The sequence below is a fragment of the Leopardus geoffroyi genome, chromosome E2, assembly GCF_018350155.1.
Source record: "Leopardus geoffroyi isolate Oge1 chromosome E2, O.geoffroyi_Oge1_pat1.0, whole genome shotgun sequence".
In the NCBI taxonomy this organism is placed as follows: Eukaryota; Metazoa; Chordata; class Mammalia; order Carnivora; family Felidae; genus Leopardus; species Leopardus geoffroyi.
Window position 1 is genome coordinate 26,346,570 of NC_059335.1, and position 8,130 is coordinate 26,354,699.

Consider the following 8,130-nt stretch of genomic DNA (forward strand, 5'->3'; position numbering starts at 1 on the left):
GGCACACATTTATCTTGCTTTCGGTTGATATTTCATTATAAATTTCCATTGCATCTGACACTCTTGCATTAACAAATCTTTGGATACATCATTTTGGAATTAAGACAATAATTTGCCTGAAAATTTGACAAAAAAAAATCAGTAATGCTGGAGATCCATCACACAGATATAATTTGCTACTGCTGTGATCATTTTCAGTAAAATGATCCAATTATACTCTACATAGCTTGTTATTAGTTTCCCTCCTCAACCAGCTGGAAAAGGGAAAAGAGTTTCATGTTATTAGTATATGGCTAAAGTTTGCTTTGTGCATCTCAAAGTCTGATTCTGACAGTGAAATCTGAGGACATCAAGCCCCAAACCCTGTAATCACTTATTCGTTCAACAAATACATATTAACCCCCTGAACTATGCAAGACATTGTGCTGGGTATGATGAGGGCTAAGAGGAGTAACCCAGAAAGGAATAAAACAAGGGGTCCCAGGTTCAGTGCCTACAGTTGCCAGGTTCTGATGTAAGTTGCTTAAGTGGGCACAGGAGAGCTTGGCAAACAAGAGATAGCATGCCCTGCCTACTCTGCTCTGGTCACCTATAACTTGGCACAAAGGTGAGACTGGTGTGGCTTCGGCATCTAAATTTTTTAAAGAAGCCAAAAAAAAAAAAAAAAAAAAAAAAAAAAAAAAAACAAAAAAACCCAGGCATTTGGTGAAATCTCCTGATCTGAAAAACTTATCTATTGACCTATAGGCCCATGGGACCCCAGGTGGAGATTTCTGCCTTCAAGAAGCATCGGCTGAACACAGGTCACATGGACATACAGCAGAGTGAATTAGTGGTGTGATGGATACACCTCCAAGCACTATAGAAGCAGGAAGGAGTGGGGGACAGCCCTCTAGGTGTTAGTTTAAACAGGAATCTTCTCTTGTGAAGCATCTGTAAGCCCCAAGTACTTTTTCCTTTGAAAACTCCACTCCAAGACATGGTAATCATATTAAAATGCACCCAGTTCTCAGATTAAATACAATATTTTGTTGTCAACATTTGTTTTTAAAATATTATTTTAATTTTTTGTTTTAAATATTTTGAGGTTCATTATTTTTTTCACCTCCACTGCAGGTCTCAAACATTGTAACAGGCTCCTGAAAACTCTGAGGGCCTGATGGATAAAATACTCCTGAAGTCAGGAATGGTACCATAAATCTTGAAATATGAGTGTATTTCCACCAGTAGTGATGGAGCTGAAGGGCCTTCCAGAAAGTGGAAACAATGGAAGGACATTCAGGAACAGTCCAGAAAGGATAAAGTATTTAGCATTTGTCAGGGGCAGGTTAAAGAGAGGTCTAGAAAGATAGGTAGAAGACAAATTTTAGAGACAGGATATGGAGACTTTATTCTCCAGGCCATGAGGAGCTACTTGATGGTTTCTGAGAGAACCCTGACCTGTCCAGAGTACTATAAATGAAACTGGCCTGGGAAGGCTTCAAGGAGATAAATCTAAAACTTGCCTGAAGGATGAACCTCAGAGCAGAGATTGGGGTAGAACCCAATGCCATTTGCATTGACTCTGCTCCCTGTTTTCCTTAATTCCTTCTTGCCTTTGCCTTTCCAGGCTTGTAATGTCCTTTCCCTGCCATCATGTTCCCCCATAACATGCTCTACTCTTCTTTCCTGGTCTGAAGCAATCCTGGTGCTGGCTTTGCTCTGTCCAGCCTTCTCAGTCAACATTTTATTCATTATTAAATTTGCTTCTCCCAAAATACATTTTCATAGAATTCACACTACAGTTTCTCTTTCTAGAAAGGACTTATTCTAGGGGCGCCTGGGTGGCTCCGTCCGTTAAGCATCTGACTTCGGCTCAGGTCATGATCTCACGGTCCGTGGGTTCAAGCCTCGCGTCAGGCTCTGTGCTGACAGCTCGGAGCCTGGAGCCTGTTTCAGATTCTGTGTCTCCCTCTCTCTCTGCCCCTCCCCTGTTCATGCTCTGCCTCTCTCTGTCTCAAAAATAAATAAACGTTAAAAAAAAAAAAGAAAAAAAAGAAAGGACTTATTCTATAGATCTTTAATGCTGAAAGGGAAATTAGAAGTCAACCACTCTTTATTTCTTCAAGTTTGTAGTAAAGAAAAATGGCTTAAATAGAAAAAGTGACTTGCCTAAGGTCACCAGAATCAGAACCAGAGTTGAGAAAAGAATCTGTGTCATCTGGTTGAAATAATATTGCTTCTCTGCATTTGGCTGCCTCCTGTGGGTATAGCCTGGAGATTAAACTGACAACTATGTGATGGGATGAGCCTTCAGACCCTAAGAGACACAAAACTATTCTCTGAATTAAGAGTGGTGTCCTCTGAGACAATTTAAAAATACTTTTAGTAATGGGGCCCTTGGCTTTGTGACCAGGCTAAGTTGTTTTAGGACCAATTAAACTGACCCATAAAATGCATTCTCCATGGATTCTCCAGGTCAGTCTCTCATTTACTTTCTTTTTTCAACCTTTTTAAATAAGACTGAATGAAATAAATGTTGGGGATGATGATCCACCCTTTTTCTGATCCTCTAGAAGGAAATGTCTGACCTACAAATAATCATTTTTATTGGAAAAATTTGACATAGTGGGTGAAATTATTGGATAATTTTGACATATAACATTATGTGTTACTTCGATACATTTATACATTGTGATGGGATTGCCATTGTAGCAATATCAATCACCTTACATAATTATAATACAGTACTATCTGTATTCATTATACTGTACCTGTTTACTACTCATTGCAAGTTTGTGCCCTTAAGTAACATCACTCTTATCCTCCTCTCCATCCCTTGGTAGCTACCATTTTACTCTCCGTTTTTCTTCATGACTTTTTGAGTGCCACATATAAGTGATATCATACAGTACTTGCCTTTCTCTGTCTCACTTATCTCACTTAGTTTAAGGTGCTCAAGGGTCATCCATGTTGTTGTCACAAATGGCAGGATATACTCTTTCTTATGGCTGAATCATTTTCCAGTGTATATGGACCACATCTTTTCTATCCTTTTGTCCACTGATGGCCATTTAGGGGGAAATAACCAATTTTTTTAAAGGCTGCTCTTCACCCTTGAAAAAAACAGTGATGTTAAACAGAGCCATGAGTTTCTTCAGTGCTCTAACTGCCTTCTCCCACCATTTTAACAGTGAGGGCTTCCCAGGTAACATGAAATTTTCATGAAATCTTTGTTTATATTTAAAAAAGATTTAGTGCTGAAACTTTCCATGACAATCTATTAATGTCAGTATAACTCATGGTGATATGTTGTGTTGAGCAGACAGTGGAAGTGAGCAAAATAGCCATAAAGTCACCCTAAATGGACCTATCTCACTCACTTTTCTTGTCTTCAGATGGCTATGACATCCCTTTCTGACCATCTCCAAAAGGGGAGACGCCACACTCTGACTCCATAGCCTCAACCTAATGTTTTATCATTAGACTTCAGACAGCTGATTCTCCTATCAAAACTGAAATTCCTTTGCCATTTAATCCCTTCATTTCTCAGTTCAGCTCCTAAAACATGGAAATTGCTACCCAACTTTATTTTTCTCTTTCCTGTTCTTGAAGATGACATTGTTTCTTTTGAGACAAACACCAAGGGCCTTGAGGGTAAAGGCAGGTTGCAAGGTATTCTTGGACTCATGACCTCAGATTCTCACCCTTGACTGCATTTCAGATAGGTCCTCTTGAAGAAGTTAGTAGCTCCCTTTTCTGCTGCCTCTTCATTTCTTCAGGGTGCCAAGGAACCTACTGCATGCAAAATGAGAGTACTTCCCTTGTTTGAATCTGTGCTTACAATTTCTAATTAAATAATAACTTGCACAGCACTCTGCTGCTCTAAGTCTGAGCAGCATTTCCATTACCTCTTCTCTGAAGTCAAAATTACAGGCCTGTCATTTCCTGGATTTTCTCATAAATGCAAGCATTAAATTATACCTACACTCACCCATTAGTAACTTCTCTTTGTAGTGGGTGTTTAAATGTGTTATAATGACTCTACTCTCTCTTCAACTTTCTGTCCCTCTCAGAATATTAATGAGTTCCACCTTGTTCTAGAGTTCTTGTCTACTTTGTTTTCTAATTTCTTGATATAACATAAATGTGATTTTATAAAGCTCTTTTTTTTTCCTTCTCTTTGGGAAGGGAAAAGAGAAACATCTTTCTTCGGCCATTTCTTTGAAGGGTGAGAACCTGACAGAAGAGGAATCACCTTTTTAGGTTTCAAATTTTTCTTTGAGCAGAAGTGCAGACAGTTTGGGAACAGTTGCAAACAGACTGATTGAGTCCCTCTCTTTCTCAAAATAATTTTTTGCCATTTGATCACACTTTGATGACAACATTTATGTTCTGGATGCTTTATATGTATTGATTCTCTTAATCTTTACAGTAACATTACAATGTAAGTTCTATTTTTGATACCATTTTACAGCTGTGGAAACTGAGATGAAGAGTTTAACAAACTTCCTCAAGATCACAGAGCAAGTCTCAGATGCAGATTGAACCCAAGCAGTCCAGCCGCAGAGTCCACATAACTGTCAGGGTTTTTTGACTTACCAGTGACAGAAGCTCAACTCAAATTGGCTAGGCAAAAAGAGTTTATTTACTTCTATGAATCAATCCTGGAAAATAATAGGAAGGGAGCTGCTCTCTGAGACAACAGAGGCTGGGAACCTGGCTGCCCTCAGGATTTTCTCTCTGATTTCTGGTATTTGCATAATTGCCTAAGGCTAGATTCTTCCACAAGGTTGAAGTGAGGTCCTCCAAAGATTTCCTAGCTGATACCCTCCCAGATTCACGATGAAAAGAATACTCTTTCACCCAAGATCCAACAAAAGAAAGAAAGAAATGGGGATAGGGAGAAAGAGAGAAAAAATACTAACTGGCCAACTTGGGTCACATGACCAGGCCTCCTGGACCAATCACTGTGGCCAGGAGGGTGAGGAACTAGAATCATTTTAGCTTGGGCTAGGTGCCCATTCCTGGAAAAGTTTTGGAGAAGATAACTGTGTAGTTATTGTGCAGCTATTGTGCAGCTACCAGATGTAACTTCTGGTAAATCACATTTTAGAGTCATGGAATAAGAGGAAAACAAAACAATTCTTTAAAAGATGGGGTGTGGGAAGGAGGTAGCACAGTTTTGCCACTGGAGCATTACTGCAAGCTAAACAGCAGCCCCCAAAGAAACATAAAAATCAGAGAAATAGAAAAGGTAAGATAATTGCTCCTAAAACAGATGAAATGGATCTGCAGATCTGGCAACATCAGACTTGCAGGTCAACTGTTAGCTAGAGCTCAGGACAAGGTTCCCCTTTTTGGTAGGATGAAGACAGTCTACTTTACCATCAGGCCTGCTTTGTTCATTTATGTTACCTGCCCAGCTCCTGTAGGTATTTGAGTTTGAGGTCTGTGGCTTAGTGTATTGTGAAATAGTACATTCCATCATTGGGACGACCAACTAGAGCATCCATTTCTTCCATGATATTTGGCCAAAAGCCCAAGAAGAAGGTTAAAGCTTTGAAGAAGAAAGAGACAAGGCAAAGGATCTGGCAGTTAAAAACAAGAGATTTCTTGACAGAATGGCTTATGGCATTTGACAGAATTTTTCAAGGCGCAGAAAAACAAGTTTGACAGCATGTGTTTTAAGCAGAGATGTGTATATGGCACTTTCAAAGTCAATCATTGCCAGCCTTTGTGTGGGGTGGGAGTAGGGAGGGAGGAGGACTTTTTCTCTCTCTCTTTTCTTCTTCTTTGCACCCAGAGCCTCAGTCTGCCCTCTTTAGATGGTTGTATGAAATAGGCAAACATTTCTTTCTTGTTCCCTCTAATTTCCAGGTCAGTTTCTCTGCCTTGGCATTCCCTTTTTGAAAATGCCTGCAGCTCCAGGAAAAGCCACCAGCCTCAGGTCATTGTACAACACTGAGCTTTTCAAGCTGTGGCCCTGGATATTCTTTGCTGTGTGAGCCAGGAGGCATTTTCTGGCTAGATGTCTGCTGAAAGCCTTCTAGAGCTTAGAGAAAAGATTTCGTTTTCCCTGATAGGCTGGGGCAGAATAGGCTAGTAATGGAAACAGGATAAAGTTTTATGCTTCACATTCAGTCTTCATTATTCTCCATATCCATATCTGCAAAAATACAGAGACCCTGCTGGGGGGTGGGGGGAGTGGACAGTGACCCTGAGCTGGGAAGTGAAAAGTGAATAGGTGGTGATCATTTAGAAAAAAGCATAATTCTCACTCTGGTCAAACAAAAATGGACTTTTCTAGTCTCCTCTCACTGAAGGTCCATGAGAGGATGAGTCTCTTGCTTCCTTCTATGAGATTATTAGTGCCAGTATCATATTTGGGGTGGAGAGCAAACTTGGCTGCCAGGGACTGTCTTCCTTCTGTTCTCTCTTTTGGAATAAAACCCATCTTTGTGTGGCAGATTCAGTTTTCCTGACTGCTTTGCTACACCTCTGGGCACTACTGTCCTCCCTATAACTTCTGTAATCACCCTGCTATGTTCCTAAATGATTTCAGTGTTCATTTGTATGTTTTCTTCTCATTTCACTGAGAGAGAAGAAACAGTTTATTACTCCCTACTGCATCTCTACAAAGTCTCAGCTTCAGCTTAGTATTAAACTTACATCATCATCCAATCCCTTATTTTCCTGAGTTTTTTAAAGACAAGAAATACTGCCTTTATCAACTTTAGTTATGGCCAGAAGTAAATAAGAATGTATTTTAACTCATTTTTTTTCAAATTTATAACCTGTGCACAAGGTCATGCCTAATCTAACAAGTAATTATCTCTCATACCAGATTTATCATTCATCTATCCATCTTTCCATCCACCCATTCATCCAACCAACCATTTATCCAACTATCTACCTATCTACCCATCCATCCAACTCCCAATTCATCCATCCATCCAACCATCCATCCATCCAACAAGAATTTTTATTCAGATAAAAAACAAGACAAAAAACATATCTTTGATATATTTATTCATCCCAGTGACCATATGGAATCAGCTGCATCACAAAACATAGCTATTATGCAGAAATTGGTTTTTAAAACAACAAAACAAACAATTTGACTAGAAAATTATTAAATGTACAACCAGACTTTTCCGGAAAATAATATTCCCAAATCTTTAAAAGTAATTTTTAGTTGTGAAAGTAAAGTACGACTCTATTTCTCAAAAAGATAAACAAAAGGAAGGAAAAGAAAGAGAGGAAGAGAGAAGAGGGATGTGAGAATATCACAGATGTCCCATGGCTAAGGTCTCTGCTCCCCATGCCCAAACTTGGTCTCCTCCCTTCCCCTTAAAGTCCACCATTGTTGAGATGAGATTTGCAGACCTTTTTAGATGAATTTATATAAATATTCAATATGATGCAGTGTATATTAAAATACATACGAAAGAAAGCCACATATTTCTCCATGAGTAAAAATATATGCATGTATTGTCTGATTTCTTCTTTTTATAGCAAGCAATTTCAACGATTTCCCACAGTTTCAGTAGTACTTGGATCATTTATTCCTTGCTTTTTGGTAAAATTTGGATGGTCCTAGATAAACATCAATGCTTTGGGTGGCAGCAATATCTGAGCTTGGGTCCAAATGGCATACATTTGGAGAAATGTAATTTTCCCAGACCAATTCAAATTTAAAGCCACCCACTTTTACAGAGGGCACTATGATCCACTCTCCCCAGGGCTTTTCCTTAGTAGGGGCTAGAGATTAGGAAAAACAGCCTATCCTCACCGATTTCCACAGGCTAGGCTTCTCCTAGCAACACACTTGCTCTTAGCTCACTCGCTCTGAATTGAGAGCAGAAAAATTGCCACCCAGGGAAAAATAACGTGAACAAGAGAGAATCTTAAAGCATGGGACTGTCTCTATATCAAGCCCAAACTGGAGGCATAAAAAGAGGGCCTTAAGTCACAATGTTAAGCTTGCTGTCACTCTGACAGGAGTCTTTCCTTTCAGCTCTTCCCTCACACCATTAATTCATCGTATATTCACTTTTTGCTTTGCTCTGGTAGTACTTATCATAATAAATTCATTTGCCTTTAGAACAGGAGCTAGTTCTTCACCCTCTGCCCCAGGTTTATCTCCAG